The sequence below is a fragment of the Uranotaenia lowii genome, chromosome 2 (assembly GCF_029784155.1).
Source record: "Uranotaenia lowii strain MFRU-FL chromosome 2, ASM2978415v1, whole genome shotgun sequence".
Classification (NCBI taxonomy): Eukaryota; Metazoa; Arthropoda; class Insecta; order Diptera; family Culicidae; genus Uranotaenia; species Uranotaenia lowii.
Window position 1 is genome coordinate 277,872,162 of NC_073692.1, and position 18,738 is coordinate 277,890,899.

At 34.7% G+C, this 18,738-nt stretch overlaps 1 protein-coding gene across 4 annotated transcripts in view; it reads right to left on the reverse strand.

The window, feature by feature from the left end:
• Positions 1-18,738, reverse strand: part of LOC129749632 (uncharacterized) — a 566,714-nt gene that overhangs the window by 97,542 nt on the left and 450,434 nt on the right. The window lies entirely within an intron of this gene.

Genomic DNA, 18,738 nt, shown 5'->3' on the forward strand with positions numbered 1-18,738 from the left:
TCTTTCGATAAGGATTCACTTCGAGGAATAACATCGAGATCCGATATCGATATTATTATGTTCTTATTACAGTGATCGAGAAAGTTTTCATCTAGATTATTTACTATGTACCTATTTGTTTCTTTATGCATAATTTTTAATTACCGACGAATCAAATGTTATCGCTGATGTTCTAATTATTATTGCCACACTTGAAAAAGTTTTGGTTTTATGTATGATTTGAAACATCATCTTCAAATTAATAAACAAAATTACGCAGTTTTTTAATATTAATGGATGATCGATTCAGAGAGTTAATAAAATTCTTCTGATCGCCACATTTTTATATAAATAAAGGAGTTCAGTTTTTAAAAATAGTAAAGGCAAATCTACCAAACAAGCCTCTCTAATAAAATAAATTAAATTAAAAATAGAACAAGAAATGTGTGATATTGCTTATGGTGATGCAGATTTCAAAAACTAAAAAATAAATAAAAAAAAATATTACCAGCGTCAATTCTTTGCTGTCCCGGTTTGGTTTCGAATCCAGTAACGGTGCGAGTTGTATACTGGTGACTCCATTTTATTCGTTGCTAGAACGGAACTATTTAGTGTTCGCCGAGGCCCTTCACCAGTTTTGATTCCCGTAGAACGTCGTCACCAGCGTCGCTCTCTAGCAGAATCGGTTCTTCAGAGGACAGTAGCTGCTGATCGGAGAAAACTTCGGAACGGGTGACGTACATATGTTCATCGGAGTATTCACATCGATCTGGACGGGATGATTCGAGACTTCCGTAGCAGCAGGTATCCAGCTTCGGGATGACCGCATCCCCTTTTTCTTTTTTCCTTCCACTAGCACCGCAGACGGTCCAGATAATGGTAGTTGGCCACAGACGATTAAGCACCCGCGGCACTGGACGACGTTCTATATTCGCGACGGAAAAATCAAGATCTGCACTGCATTCGCGACACATCATTGCACTCGTAAACAAAGGTAAACAAGAAAAATTTGTTTACATTTTTGTTACATTCACTTTTGGACCAGCAACGCTCGATATATGTCTATGAATGAAATACACAATGAAATTGAGTGTCTATTTTTTATGTGAATCAACTAAAATTGAAAGTGTGTGGTTTAAAGTTGATAATGCCTAAGCGAGTTAGTTACAAACTGTTAAAGAGGACGAGGATAAATAATTGTTGATAACAATGTATTAAATGTTGAAACAAAATTTACTTTCACTGAAGCTCATCCGTTAAGAAATGGAAAGTGCATATATCCAATTTTATTATATTTTAGATGGATATGTTTTTTTTTTCTACTCTACCGAATTCAAATTTTTATGGGAGAGCGGCATGTTTAATCAGATTTAGAAAACTTGAATAACAGTAAATAAACATTGTATATGCATGAAGAAACCTAAATATGGGCGCCAACAACCTGGAAGATTTTCGTAATAGCGACGGCTCAATTATTCGGAAGTCAAATATCTTTAGTTAAGAATATTCACGAGACACGGTTATAGCACCCAAATTTCAGTTTTTTATACGAAGTCTGCTGGATTGAAAATTAACCACAATTAATACAATCAATTTATAAAATCAGTCTTAGTACTCTGAAATTCAAAATTAATTAGAAAAGAAAGTTTTCAATGGTTTTTTTTAAATGAAATATGAATTCCTCATTTAATGAAATAATATGAGGCCCTTGGAGCCAAAGGGGTATAAGTGCATAAAAGCTAATTTCGAGAAAACAGGCTTTTAATTTGTTGTGTTTGGCCATTTTCCATATATTTCTCGAGATTTTGTATTTTTCTTTCAAATGTCAAAGTATGTAAAAAAATGTCTAGAAATACGAAAAAATCACCAACTATAGTTTGAAACATAAAGAATCGTTTGAAATCATTAACTCAAAATCGACCATTTTGTCACTTATACCCCTTTGGTTCTGAGGGTCTCATATACCTTAAGTATTCAAAAAACTTATATTCTAAATAAAAATTTTAAATCTCGAGAAAAATCATAAAAAAATAGATTGTGATTAATATATGTGCGGATTAGCACTATATTTTCGGCATAATTTCTATTGAAAGCGAAACATAAACAATCTTTTATATCCAGAATATGAGTTTCGTTTTTCTGAACGTCTTAATCTCAGCTAATTGTGATATTAATTTTTGTTGTTACCATATTTTATTCTTGTTCATTAATCAATTCTCGTACTTAGCTAATAACATCAGAATTTGTTGTTGTAGTAGATACCTACTACATTTTATTGCTTACTTAGATTTGAACAAATAAGTTAAATAACATTTTGATATCACCTTAAAAAAAATGATACCTCAATGACTCCTCGTTTTGCTCGTTAGAATTCTGCATTTTCCGTGAATTACTTTTGTGTGATTTTGTTAAATATTATATACTAGCTGATCCCGTACGAACTTCGTTTCGCTTTAAATCATTGGTACGTCAAAATGAGTTTAGAAAATGAATTCCAAACATTCTTTCGACAATTTTGGGGAAAAAATTAAACAGTGTTTAAAGTCGCTACTATTACTATTACTTGAAATTCAAATTAAACGGTTGATTGGCTTTTTATCAAAAATTTATGTGAGAGCGTTTTCTTCTCGATCGATTGCAAAATCTAGACATTATGGCAGAAACATGTACTATTTGTTTATGTGCACGACTCTTTTGCTTGACCTTCAAACTTAAATTGGTATCAATTAACTGCCTCCAACAAAATTATTGCACAAAACACTGAACTTTCAATGAAACCCTCATTTTCTGTCCCATGGCCCGAAATTCGATAATTGAAACCAATTTTACGTTCCTCAAAACTACCTTGTGCCATTTTTTTTTCAAATTATATGTAAAATAACGTCAGGAACTTGCAAACAGTGAACAGTGAATATAGACGCCCCTTTCGCCGACCCTTGACACGGAACATGCTACCTGGAGTCAATTGCTCATAGTTTATAACCCTCATCTGAACATTTTCATCTCAATCCGATGCATGATCACGACAATATCGCGAAAACAGTGAGCAACTAACATGGACGGCCTTTTTTTTGACCACGATTCAAAACTTGACACCTGAAATCAATTATCTTTTCTGTTAAACTACCATGTGTCAATTTTCATTACAATTCTATTCTATTCTATTCTATTCTATTCCATGCTCAATCAAGAGAATATCGTAAAAACAGTGAACAGATAATAACCCCTTTCGCCGACCCCTGAGGCAAGATTTGAAACCTGAAAGCAAAAGAGCGTCCCTCAAAACTCCTATGCGGAAATTTTCATCTCAATCAAATGTAGAATAACGTCAAAATCGCAAAAACATTAAAGTTGGGTATGGACGACTCCTTCAACCGACTTCTGATCCGCAATTCGAAACTTGAAATCGATTGCTCGTCCCTCAAAACACTCATGTGCTAATTTTCATCACAATACGATCTATAATAACGCCAATATCGCAAAAACATTAATCAGTTAATATGGACGACCCCTTTGGCCGACCCCTGACCCTAAATTTGATAACTGTAATCGATTGCTCGTCTCTCAAAACACTCATGTGCAAATTTTCATCACAATCCGGTGTATAACAACGCCAATATCGCAAAAACATTAATCAGTGAATATGGACGACCCCTTTGGCCGACCCCTGACCCTAAATTTGATAACTGTAATCGATCGCTCGTCTCTCAAAACACTCACGTGGAAATTTTCATCACAATCCAATGTAAAATAAAGCCAATATCGCAAAAACATTGATCAGTGGATATGGACGACCCCTTTGGCCGATCCCTGACCCTAAATTTGATAACTGTAATCGATTGCTCGTCTCTCAAAACACTCATGTGCAAATTTTCATCACAATCCAATGTAAAATAAAGCCAATATCGCAAAAACATTAATCAGTGGATATGGACGACCCCTTTGGCCGACCCCTGACCCTAAATTTGATAACTGTAATCGATTGCTCGTCTCTCAAAACACTCATGTGCAAATTTTCATCACAATCCGATGTATAATAACGCCAATATCGCAAAAACATTATTCAGTGAATATGGACGACCCCTTTGGCCGACCCCTGACCCTAAATTTGATAACTGTAATCGATTGCTCGTCTCTCAAAACACTCACGTGGAAATTTTCATCACAATCCAATGTAAAATAAAGCCAATATCGCAAAAACATTAATCAGTGGATATGGACGACCCCTTTGGCTGACCCCTCACCCTAAATTTGATAACTGTAATCGATTGCTCGTCTCTCAAAACACTCATGTGCAAAATTTCATAACAATCCGACGGAAAATAACGTCAATAACGCGAAAACAATATTTGTCTTGTATGGACGACCCCCTTCGGAAGGGGTCATCCAAAAATCTATAACATTTTTCATCATTCCTGGTCCTAATGAGCATCCATGCCAAATTTCAGATCTCTAGCTCTTAAGACGGCTGAGTCTATAGAGGACAAACAAACAAACAAACAAACAAACAAACATACAGATAATTGCTTTTTATATATATAGATAAATTTAAAGCACCGTTACAAAAATCTTTTATTATTTGTTGTTTGACATCAAAAAATGATATCATTTTGGTCTCACCTTTCACTCTGTTGATAAAAATGAAACCTGGTTGATAGCTTGTTTTGCTATCTGATAAACTCTACTTCTAATTATGCTAACAGCTTGCTGTTGATAGCTTAATATGATCTCCGTGTGCTATCAAAAAAAATTGTTAACACCATGATTATGCCTTATTTTGCTATCGTCGAAAAACCGACATCAAATTATGCCCTCATTTTGCTGTTGACTCCTCATTTTGGTCTCAGTTTGCTTTCGATTTGGGCATCAAAGTCTGCTCGGGTTAACAAAAAAGTCAAGAATTTTTCTAGCCTCCGGCGGAATTTAATCATAAATCACCCTTAACTTGAGACATTTCGATCTACGATACTATTCGACGTTTACGAATTGAAACTAAGTTTGGTTCTAAATTGCAATTAAATTAATCTTTTGTATAGGAACTCAAATCTTGACGTACAAAAACCCTACTTCGTCTTCAAAATTAGTTTTTATTAAGAAGTGTAACTAAATAAGCACAGAGTTTGAAACGAACTATTTTTTTTATTTAAAAAACCGTTATTTTAATACAAATGTTATGCTGATATAAAATATTCAAGAAACCAATTTCGACTAAATTTTATTAAGTGTTTTTGTTTTTCTGAATGTTCAACACAACACATAATTTACACAAGGCCACAAAATTTTCATTTTCCGGAGGTGCAATGAATTAAAAAGGTAATTTCGAATAATTTGGACACCTTGAATCTGAATATGCAATATTTCTATCAACTTTTGTTATTAAAATGACATTTGAAAATAAGTCAAAAGTATTTGAGAAATTTCTGCATTGTTTATACAAAAAATCAAATCCAAAACCTATCATTCATAACTTAAAGTTTTAAATGGATTATCAACTTTCCTCAAGAATTCAAGTATTTTTGAGTTCTGCGAAAAAAGTTTTATGTTTTTTTTTAAACTTTTTTTCATTTAAAATTTTTAAAAAGTTTTAAACTAAACTGAATTTTAAATATTTCTAAGAAATCAATTATTTATTTTATTAACATAGAATTCTGTTAATTTATTCTAAGAAATCATGTAATCTTTTTGAAGGTTTCAAAAAATGTGTTAAATAAAATCAATTTTTATTTACACTTTTTACAGTTATGTTAAAAGTACTTGTGATGATATCTTTCCTTTTTTAAATTGTTGAATTTTAAATTTTTTAGATCATGCATCATTTTCATCATAATAATATCCTTTAATTGGATGAAGAATGATAAACAGAATCAGAATTAGATTTTTACGTATATTTAGGCTTGTTAGTTAATCAGTTATCAATTTTTGATTTCACTTAAAACTGATATATTTTAAAACTCCTTATCACCAAAACTCAACATGTTCGACCAAATTTAATAAAAGATTCAAGTTCTTAACCCTAAAATCTACCAAATCAATCATTAAAAATAAAGCACCAAAATGCTGTTGCCTTGAGTCATCAATTAAATTATGTAAATTTTTATGGTGAAACGTGTTTATTAAAAAAAAACCTCCAGAAATGTTCAAAAAAAATTATCTGAATTTTGTTTAAATTTTCAAATAAATTAACGGAATTTTAAAGTGCAGTTTTTTCCAATTCTTTTATTAACTTGCCGAATTTTTCAGTCGAAATATTTAAATTTTAAAAATAATTTTAACAAATTTGTTTTTTGAATTCTGAATTTTTGTGTACTTGACGCATAAGCCCTTAGGTCTTAATTGAAACTTGATTTGAAGTAGGTAGCAACTTTAATCTTAATTTTCATGCGAAATGTTAACTAACTTTGTATTTGCTTTTTGTTACAATCTTTGTTGTAACTTGGAACTCTTTCAATTTTCATCAGTTTTCATTGATCATTCATGAAATTACCCATTTCCTAACATTTCCTTGTAAGTATAATTGAACATGAAGTCAGTATTTTGAACTTCAAAATGAACTATTTAAGCCATTTATTTTTCTATAAATAAGATTTTTCTCTGACTTCTTTCACTGGCACTGGCACTGGCAAAGAATAATAAATATATCTATTCTTCTTTTTATCAAATTAAATTAAACCATCAAAAATTGAATAAATTCTCCAAATTTCAAAAAGATTTTTTTCAGTTATCAAAAACTCACATTTTTAATCGCGATTGAATATTTTTGTATAAATTCAAAATACTACAGCGGAATTATTCAATCACCTTTCAGTTGAAAATTAAGAACAGAATTTTGATAACGATGGATAAAAATGAACAATTATTATTATTTTCCTAAAAACTAATCATGGCTAGTTTTTTACCAGATTGGATATTTATTTTAGAATCCAGATTTCTTTTAAGCTCTGTGGTTTGGAAACGTTTACTTTAAATTAGCTTAGAAGTTCTGTTGAAACAAATTTCTAGTTCAGAATAACATAACATAATTTTGAAAAAAAAAATATCAATGACTTACCAAAAATTTGAAACTTTCATTCTGGTATGATTGAATACTCTGTTTTTTTTTCACAGTCTAATTTATTTTTAGTTTGTGTAGTAATCATGAGTGAAAAACGGTGTTAGAAATTTCTTTCCTTTTTTATGGTTTATTTTTGGTATTGCTATTATTTTGAGCTGTTGCGCAATTTATAATGTAAAATCCTTCCCAAAACAGCCAGAAAATGAAATAGAAAGATGATCGTATGTGTGATGCGAGTTGAGTACAAAAATGTCATTCAGTATTGACATTGCTGCCTGACCGACATTGTAGCTTGGTCATTCAACTCGTAGATAACTTTGATATTCTTTCGATAACATTGACTACTAGACGTTGGTCGGGTCGAACGAAATTGATTGAAATTTATCAGCCTTGCGGGTGAGTATATAACGATGTGGTAGATAGATGCACGAAAATGAAAACAATGAACAGACTTAACATTCCTTTTTATAAAAAGGATGTGTATGTTTGAAAATTCGCATACTGTGATGGCAGATACATGTTTTAATGAACTGTGGCAATTTAAATACTGTGATGGAGCGCAACGTTCAATTTATGATTGGTTGGAATGTATATTGCTTGTAGTGGTGAGCTTGGACAAAAAGCGGAAAGGAATCACTACTACATTTGTAAATCGTGGTTAAGAAAATTTGGTGGGAGTTGGATGTTGGATGACGGTTGGTCAAATCAGTCTTTAAACGAGTTTTGGACCGACGTGACGTGTTTCTCCATTCGGGAGATTCCATAGCGAGGTTTTGGTTTGAAGCTACGACAATGGCGTGGTTTACGCTCCCAACAACGTGATTTTAAAAAGAAACAAAAACTGCAAAACTAACAATAGGGTGAGTATAAAGTGTGTTTGAAAAAGAAGATTTCGAGAACGATGTCAGTAGATATAACTTATGCCGTTCTTATGGCTGAATTGTATGATTGGGTGGCAGTACCCATAGACGCAAAATAAAAATTTATGGGTGGCAGTACCCGAACAAAAAAGATGGGTGGCAGGACCCAAAAATGAAAATAGTAAAAGCTGGGTGGCAGTACCCAGGCAAAAAAAAAAGTTGGGTGGCAGAACCCTAAAAGAAAAAATGCTGGATGGCAGTATCCAAGCAAAAAAAAATAAAATAAATAAAAGGGTGGCAGTAACCAGTGAAAAAATGCTGGATGGCAGTATCCAAGCAAAAAAAAAAAAAAACAAACAAATAAAAGCGTGACAGTACCCAGTGAAAAAAAAAGACATTGTTGGTTGTTAGATCCCCAAAAAAAAAATGCTGATAGGGTGGCAAAACAAAAAATAAAATGAAAATGCTTGGTGGCCGAATACATTCAACAAGTATTGAAAAGGTGGGTGGCTGGATTCAAAAGAAACAAAAATTTTTGGGTGGAGTATCCAGATGATAATTTGGTAAAAAAAAAAAAAAAAATTATGATAAGGTGACCAGACAATGAAAAATATGTGTAAGGGTGGCAAATAAAAAAAAAGAGGGTTTCAGGACGACAGCACAAAAAAAGGCAAATAATATGATAATTTGCAATGGAGCAAAAAAAAAAAAAATTATTGATGAGGTAGTGGCATGACTTCAAAAAAGTTACGTGGAAGTATTGAGGCAAAAAAAACGATGATATGGTCACAAGAAAATGAATACTATGGTTGGCAGAATTTCGTTAAAGAAGAAGTAAAAGAGAAGCAGTAGTCAGTGAAAAAAAAAACATAAATGACAGACAGAGAAAAACTGTGTTAGGATGGCAATAAATAGAAATTTCAGAATGACAGCACTAGAAGAAAAGCAAAATTAATATGAACAAAAGAATAGATGAGTGGAAGGACCCAAAAATTAAAATAGCATAACCTGGGTGGCAAAACAAAAAAAAATGTTGGGTGAAGTATCCAGTTAAACAAGATGGACCTAATTTAATGGCAGCCCCCATATTAAAAATATTAGGGTGGCATAACTAAAAAAATGATGATACTATACCGGAAACATGAACATAACCGGGTGGCAGTATTTCTTAAAATCAAATCAGTCTTTAAACGAGTTTTGGACCGACGTGACGTGTTTCTCCATTCGGGAGATTCCATAGCGAGATTTTGGTTTGAAGCTACGACAAACGAGTCGACCCATTGTTCCCATGTAGACACGGTACTCAACGTGCATTGGGACCAATTCGTAAAATTCCTTCTTCGAATTTACCACCTGGGTACCCGAAAAATCAAATTTCATTTCTCGATTCGTTTCAATAACACCTATAAGTAGTTAAAACACATACTTAGTAGGGTGAATCCTCCGACTTTGGACCTAGAGCCTACTTCAGTCCTAAAATGCCAAGAATTGTAAATAATTCATTTTGCTAGCACAGGATAAGATTAAATATTAAGGGGCATGCTCGGCGGAATGAAAACTAGAGAGAATTAATTTTTTAAAGAACATATGGAAGAAAGGTGGATATACAGGAATTATTGCGCCAATAGGAGAAAGTTTGATAGGTGTTGAAATTTGAGTCTAGAGGGCATGCATGTTGATGAAAGCTCCCATGAATTGTCCCGCCTTTGCTCTACACTAGCTAACTATGCATGAGAATCTGAGAAACAGAATTACCAAATGCCTGCTTAATTCCGACTTTTGCCTTTCTTCAATCATTCGTTTATCTATTCTTGAGCTGGCAACATCCCTTTGAGAAGATCTTCCCAAGAAGATAGCAACAATTGATAAAAGAGGTAGTCTTGGTTGGTTCAGCAGTTTTCACTGCTGCCAACAAATAAAGTGTTAATCTTGAATTCATTTCGAAAGAATTGAAAAGTTACGACAGGTAGGGTAAAACTGTACAAAACGCACCAGCTAAGCATAATTGCTATTTATAGCGATACCAATCATTTAAGAACCAAATTGAGAGTTGACAACGATTCAAGGATGAAATCTACGTATTATTGAAAACAAAAAATATGAAAAAAACCTTATTTTGACTAAATTTTTGTAAAAACACTAAAACAGCCAGAAAACAAACCGCGGGGTAGAACGCCAAAACTAGTGGACAGAACGCACCAAACAGGAAGGGTGGTAAGAAATAGAACAATGATTATACGGAATGTAATTATTGAAACACCAAATGTTTAATTACATGTTCATCGTAGTTTTGTAAACTACCATTTTTTGGCAAAAAATCATTTAGTATTGCTAAACTGATCGAAAATTTCGCTTTTCAAAATACACTTTTTAATATCCTTATATATAAAACGCCTTCAAGTAGGCAACGAAATTCAACTTTTTCGACTGATATAGTGATATCGCGGCAAACATGGCGGCCGATAATTTTTTCGAATCGAATATTGGTGCACCGTTTTAACTCGAACAAGGACGAAATTTGTTATAATTATGCAATGTTATCGTCATTTGGGAGTCAGCAAATAAAAAGAAAGGCATTTTGTTTTGATATTCGGGTTTTGTCAAAAGTTAACAGCATTCAAAATATGAGCGTAAAACACGTGGTCTTGTGGGCATTCTGCCCCAATTTTCATATGTTTGATTTTGGATAAAATTTGTAGGAAGTTAATAAAATACAACAAAATATTTATAGTCTTCCGAAAAAGCACATGAGTGGTAAAACGATAAGCTGTAGTTTGATCAGATTGCGCAAGCTGTTTTACCATAAAACCTTATATGTAACTTATGAAAAATTACAAGTTTCACGCTGATTCCATTAATTCCTCTGTTTCTAAGAACTAAAGTAGATTTTGTGAACTTTTTTTATCTATTGAATGATGAAAAAGCTTGTTTACTACAATAAAAATGAAGAAAAACATCATTCGAAGCCATAGGTTAGTGTATATTTGAGAAAGAACGACATGGGCCATTTTACTCCGCTGGTGCGTCTTGTACAGTACATCATAGACAGCACCGAATTTTCTGATCAGATCACGGTTTGCCAGATTGGAATTCCCCTTTATCGTCTTCAAAATATTAGCACGCAATTTCCGGGAAGCTGACAAAATTCCCGACACGTGGGCGCCAAAAACTTCTAAATCCGTCCACCAGGAGCGTCACAATATGAGCAAAAGTTTGTTCCAATTCTGAATGGAGCAAGTTTTACATAATAAAATATACGTTAAAACTACTACTGTTTCTTACAATCTATTATGAATGTTCTCAAATCTGACTGATGAAGAATCTGCCAATTGGGGGAAGTGACACTTTGCACTCGATAGAAATATACAAGTGGATTAGAAACAATTTTACTATTATTACCGATCTCTATAAAAATTAGTAATTCACTGACCATACTTACGAGTCATTTGCATCGCTCGGGGATTGGATAAACGAGCGACGAACCCATCTCTAGGATGTTTTCTCTCTCGGGTTCTCTCTTGCTTTGATGGAATAAGGGATGTTGGGGATAGTTCGCAAACCGATTGGATTTTAACTCTACAACTGATTTCAAGCATTTTCAAACATACTTATTTTTTTGGAACAAACTATGCATAATGAAACAATTTTTAAGGCACAATTCATACTGTTTATTCACTTACCAATATTCAGTATAGAAATTACTGACAGAAAACATAAAAAAATTCAAAACGCTCTACGAAATGCTAACTCCTTAAAAAAAAAAAACAACTATCCCGATCGATTTTCTGCCTTTCCCAATTCGGAAGAAGTCCGGAGTCCGGATCTCGATTGTCTAGCGAAAATCTGAACTGGAGCCAACTTACCACAGTAGTGACCAGAGTGAGGCAAACGAATAAAAAAAAACCCCGAGAAAGAAAAACTGCCAAATAGTGAAACCAAACGGAGGTTCGAGGAAAACCGAATTACGAGGGTCGAATCGCGCGTTTTTCCGAGGTTTTGCTTTCTATCATATCGGGAGGGTTCAGATTGTGAGGTCAGGAAAATAAATAATCATCACAGCACGGAACATCACGATTTTGGATCTCGCTCCCCTCCTCAACACCAACGAAGGATTTTATCCCCTTTACGGGCATTCCTGACGGAGGTTTCATTTCTGTTATAGCATTGTCACGTTTTTTACTCATCGCCGGCGGATCGGTGGGCTATTTAGACTTATTTTTTTGTTGATTTCGATTGTTGGTGGTTTCTATTTGAGTGCGGAAAACGGGTTTTCTGTTTATCATCGCAGAAACGGTTTCACAACCCGAAGGGTAAAAACCCCGAGTGAATTAAAATATTGAAATTTATTGGTTCCTGTCACAATCAATTATGCGGTCATTTGCCAAAACTGTGGAAATTGATAATTTCTGCTGGATTACGGATGAAATATCATTTGGATTGACCGTTTGGCACTCCGAAGATTGGGTTGAAGATAAATAAAAATATCAAGTAGGAAAACAACCTCTTGTTGAGAATTTTTATAACAGCAATTAGCAATTCATAACATTTAAATAACTACCGCATCTTTAGTCAATGTATTTCAAACTCTTCCGGTTATCCTAAGGTTGCCAGATTGCCTAGTTTTATCTTGATCCAGATTTTCCTGGATATTTGATACAAAATTTTAAAACAGTCCGGCCCGGCCCGGTTGCCCAGATTTCATTAAAAGTTGGCCGGATTTTTTCCGAATTTATTCACTTTATTTGACGAATTAAACACAAAAAAATGTGTTGTAATTGTTTTATTCTTACTTCCAAAACGATTTTTTTTTAGCAAGGTTTGTAAAACCAATTATGAAAGATTTTTTAAAGCCATTTGCTCTTGTGGGCTAAGGAGTGAACCTTTCGTGACAAAGTGCACAGTAAATGTCGAGATCTACAAATCTGAGTGCCTAGAGAAGCGCCTTTCGCCGTTATTGCAGCAGCCCGGTGGAGCAGTACTGGGCAATAATGAAGCGGGAACTTCGGAAGAGCAAGAAGACAGTCAAAGACGAGAAGGAAATGTTAATAAAATGGAAAAAATAAATGAGAAACTGGTACCGGATGACACTGAAAAGACTTTGATGGACTCCATCGAATAACTTTTCTTTTGATTTTTAAAATAAATATATTTATAAAACTGCCCTTCAATTTTGGTTTGATTCTTAACATTATAAAAAAAAATGACATTTTCGGTGTTGCAATAACTTCGTTTTCATCCTTTATTTATTAGCCAGATAAGTTTAGTTAAATTTATTTGTACTGGTGCATGTAAAAGAAAAAACTAAATAGTTTTTCGGAAAATCTTCCTATCTAAGAATCTTAAGCTTCAGTGAAAATAAATGCTTTAATCAGATCAAAAAAGTTGATAATTTTGATTTTATGTTTAAAAACTTTATTAGCAGAGATCTTAAAAATTTTAAAAGTTTTATTCCATTAAATTTATTCCGTAATTATTTTTCAAGCTCTGGACAACAATTAAAAAAAACACTGGTAGTAAAGCTATTAGTTAAAAAAAGACAACGGTTTAAAAGGGGTTTGAACCGTTTTGTCTAAGATGGGTATCTACTTCAACGGACTTGTCTATGTTCGTATCGTTGTCAAAAAAGTAGTAAATAAGGCAGTACTCAATAGTTCTTACCTATCAATGACATAAGAGAAGATTTACATTCAAGCAATTTTCACTGATGACATTCACGGTTTACGGCAATCCTTATCAAGATTATGATTTTTATCGTTATCCAGGATCATGATCGGAATCAGGATCAATTTTAGAAAATCTGTCCAGAAACAAGATTTCAGGAGCATTTTCAAGGTTCCATGGCCAGGACCAGTTAGCCGATCAAAGTTCAGTTTGTTCGGTTTGATTGATTCGGTTTGACGAATTTGCCCGTTTTCGGCAAACGCCGCATGAAACAGGTAATAGCATCTTCAAAATCGGCTCGCTGCTGCTGTTCTGTCTTCGGCTTTCAAAGAGCTCGTTGCAAATTTCTATTTTATTTATGAAACTCAGTAGTTAAACAAAAATTCCAACACAAGTTAGAGTTCTTAAAGTTCAATTTCAGTTATCTCTACAGGTTCCGATTTTTGATCTACTTCTTGAACCTTTGCGATCTTAGTCGGCGGTTCCATTTCTTCTCCAGTTCAACAACGTCGGGAAGATTCGTGCTTCTTCGGTTTTGGGTACGCTCGAATAAGGTGTCCTCGAATATTGCAACTACGACATACCTTGTCGGCATGGAAGCATTTATCGGCAGAGTGAAATGCGTTCGATCATCTCCAACATGAGGGAACAACCTGTTGCCTTCTCACTTGTCTCCAGCGGAAAGATTCCTCTTCCACGACTGTTATTGTATGCTCTTGATCCAAACGGATTGAGTTAAACTTGAGCGTCCGGATAGCGTGAAACGGCTGCTACAGTCACGGCCTGCTGATGATGTAATCTGTGGTAGTCGTTCTCGTTCTCGTTCTCCATCTCTACTTCTCGGATGCGCAAACGATCCATAAACTCGAAAAGCAAGCGTCCTCACGTAACTATCTACCGATCCTCGGGTCACCATTCATTCTAGAGATTGCTTCGACTTCCTCGTCTTGCTCGTAGCAACACAGCTTCGACGCTGCTGAAACACGTGTTAACTACGTGCTCCATGTTTGACTCACCGCCTCTCTGGACCATATTAGCCAACTTACTTCTATGCGACAATATTATGTCCTTGAGCCGAAGTGAGCATCCGGTCGTGTGATTGCATTTGAGTACGAAAACTGTTTTTCCTCAGGCATTCCTGGCTTCGTGCTGGTGCCGTCAAACAACCACTGCCTTTCCTATAGGGGTTCAATGGTTTTCTTTTTATATGATAGATACTAACTTTTTAGATTTTTGTTTGTTTTTCGTTCTACTACCTGCTGCAGCATTGTCGTGAATTGCCGGTTGCAGCTGTTTGACGAGTTTGGCCGCCTTCGGCAAACGCCGCATGAAACGGGTTATGGCATCTCCTATATCGGTTCGCTGCTGCTGTTCCGTCTTCGGCTTTCGAACAGCTTGCTGCTGTTGGGTTTGCTGTTCCATACTTCACGGTTTTCGACACCTGGATGAGCTCGCGTGAGGACTATCAGTTTGTTATATAACTTTCATGCTTCATACAGCTTTCATGCTTCGAGCAATCTGAATCAATCAAAAAAGGGAAACAGCGAAGGGGAATTCTAAAAATGAACTCAACGAATCAAGGATAGCGAAGGGCAAGAAGCAAACGAGAAAACAAATCGTACCAATCGATAAGTTTTAATTCTGACAACATTTATAATTTTTTGTTAGGGATATTATCTGAACATCAATTTAATACAAATTTTAATAGTTTGATTTATTTATTGAACCTACTGGTCTCTATTTCTACAACTATCAGGATCACTAATGAGTATAAAAAAAAGGATCCTTAAGAAAATGTATCAGGATCGGATTTCTAATCGTAACCAACAGGACAATATCAGATTCGGAATCATGATTCTGAACCGTATTAGGTTCCACATCAATTTTCAGGATGATATTCAGCATAGGAATGCCTATCAAGTTCAAGATGGGAATCAGGATCAAGAAAGTTGCGCTCAGGATCAGTGGAAGAATCAGAATAAGGATAAGGAAGAAATAAGAAAATAGGAATTAGGATCAGATTTCAGTTCTGAATCAGAGTTAGGATCAGGATTCAAGACAAGAATTGAGCAATCAGGGCCATGTTAGGATTAAAGATTCAGGGCCATATAAAGTTGTTTTAATTTTACTTTATTGAGGAAATTGTGTTTTAAAAATTCCTATATGTGATAGTGTTTTTGTTACACTGCAAAAACGGGAAATTCGGTCTCAAAATCTCAAAATATTCAAAGCCCCAAGTTGAAAAACCTGTTCATCTATTCAAGTGTTTTTTTTCTCTGAAATTCATAGGAATAGACTGGAGATATTTGAGTAAAGAGGTATATGTGCCTAATTACCACAAAAAAAAAACAATCTTAACTTCCAGAATATGAGTTTGATAAATAATACTATCATTTGGAATGATTCGAGAAACATTTCAATGTGATGTTGACGTTTCATAAAGATTGATGAAAGGCAATGGAAGGCAAAACTTCTCAGATCGGCTTATCCAGTAAAAGAGATTGTCTTTTTTCGTCTGCTCCCCCAAGCTGTGCGGAGACCAGGCGGCGGCAACGCTATTCAAACCGTATGGAGCACATCTCTCAGATTTCCCCTTAGATTTCCCCTTTTATGACAGATTTAAGCTTTTTTCCTCAGATTTAAGCTTTCGTCTCCTATGCTCTCAAGGCAAAAAAGCTTAAATCTGAGGAAAAAAAAGCTTAAAAACGAGATTCACGACCACTTATTTAAAAGATGTTGGTCACACAATACATAAACAAAACGTGTAACGTTGCCGCCGCCTGGCGGAGACAGATCAATCGCAATGTGAACAAGTGTGAGATTGCCAACACATAACAACGAGAGAGAGCATTAGTGAGTCAACACTGATGAAGAGATTTGCTTCTCCTAAAAAGTCTATTGTGCATTGTGTTCAGGTGATATCTGAGAGCCAGTGTGGTTAGATCTACTGATTTCTCCGTAGATCAACGAATTTTCAGCACCTCTACGGATCTACAGCTCGATGCTCTAAATCTACGGATTTCAACATTTTCTACGAATGTTCTATGGATTATCGACAAAAAATAAAGGAATTCTACGGATAAACGAAATTCTACCTGACGATTAAAAAAGCTTATAAAGTTTCATTTACCGTTTTTCGTCAAACCTACGGATTCCAGTGGTTTGCAATCTGGCAACGCTGCTGAGAGCTGAGACAGCTTTTTGGCACGTTTTCTAGAAAAGACGCTGCTCTCCGAACGCTACCCAGAGGTGCCAGGTGTCCTGATTTTTCAGGATTTGTTCTGATTTTTTAAAGAAGGTCTTCAAAACTTCCCGATTATCCGAATTTTAAACAAAATAACTCTATTTAATCCAAAATTGTAGTTAAATAATGAAATTTTCATCATAAAAACATCAGACAAATTGGTAATGAAATAGTTAAACCCATTTAACCGGTGATAATCTTTGGGTCATACGATATTAAATTGGTGTTTTTCGACATAAACTGCTGGCTGGTCTCTGTCTCGGCTAGCTGATGACTTCAGTTGCATAAACTAAGACGTATAGGGCAACGGACTTATTTTGGACCAGAGGACCAATTTTGGACCACCTTTTCTAGCTCTCTTATAAAACAAATAATCATGATTTTTTTTTTGCAAGCGTTGTTGAAGCACGGGCACTTAATGTAATGCACTATTTTTTTCATTATTAGTTGCTTTTTAAGAGAGCTAGACATGGTGGTCCAAAATTGGTCCCCTGGTCCAAAATAAGTCCGTTACCCTACAATCACATCCTGATTTTTTACAAAACTACGGCACCCACATATGTACCCAAGAGAGTTATTTTTTTTAAGAAAAAAAAAACAAACGGCACTGATAAGACAGAGTTCCGAATTATGTGAAGATGGTCAGTAATAAGAAAAAACATCACAGTTAAAAATAGCTTCCAAATTTGAAAATTTCTTTTTAGGTAATTAATAAGTTTTGATTAAAAATATGTCATTTAAAATTTTTAGAGCACTGAAATGGTGTCAGCAGTCAAACAAAACAAAAATACAGTTTTTTTAAACTTTCCATTGACGTTTTTGCTTCACTGATTTGACTAATTTCATCTGAAGATTTGGTCTACTGGCAGGGTATCGGAAAGGTAACTCAGTGGGCTAGAGTTTGGTCCCTGCACTCATACATAATTATTCTGGTGCTTTGTTTTACCCACCCTGATGCAACGTTTTAGAAGCCGCGTGAAGAATATCTTTCAGATTTAAACTTTTTTTGTCAGATTAATGCTTCTATTTTCAGATTCAGATGATCTCAAGGCAAAAAAAAACTTTAATCTGATAAATAGAAAGCTTAAAAACGAGGTTCACTGATACTTAGAAAATAGATGTTGGTCACATTTCAATAGAGTAATCGTGTAGCGTTTTATACTCCTAGTTATTACTCAATCCAACAAAACATATTTACTTAGTTTGATGCTAATAAAAACAAGTTTTTTTCTGCATCGGATTAAAAAAATTCCCTGAAAATTAGATAACATAACCACTAAAGCTGCCTGTAATTCAATATATTCCGGCTAGTGCATAAAGTAAAAACTGGCCAATGAACCATAATAGTATCAGCAATGCAATAACAACATATTTTAAAATTTACATTGTCGGCTGGTTACTGATTGGGAGTGGGCCGGTGGATGCCATGTTGCTGCAAAAATAAAGAGCAAACAATTTTCGCGAGCCATCGTCATCCCGAGGGTGCCGAATCAAAATGGAATTTTTAAATTAAATTTTCGCTCTCCATATCGAGCCCACGCACACCCACAAATACACACATACACGCTTGGAGCCAATATTTTCCGGTTAATTCCACAGGGTGGTTCGGCGATGTTCGATTGCATTGGCCGCTATAATTACGCCTGACAGCAATGCCAGGACGCGCACAATACCGGGAATACACCAGGGTAATAAAATCAATCCACTATGTTGTGCTTCTTTTTTACTTGGTTTTTTTTCGAAGCCTCGTTGTTATTTCGTCGATCGCAGCTGCGATAAACATCTATAGCATTGTCAATAAAAATATTTGCTTCAGATTACTTGAATTTATTTTCAGATTTAAATCTTATCCGTTTTTTTTTGTAGGGTAAATGTGTTATAATAATATTTGTCAACTCCTTGTAATATTTGGAGAGATTTTTTTTTTAATTTGGTTGTGCTTG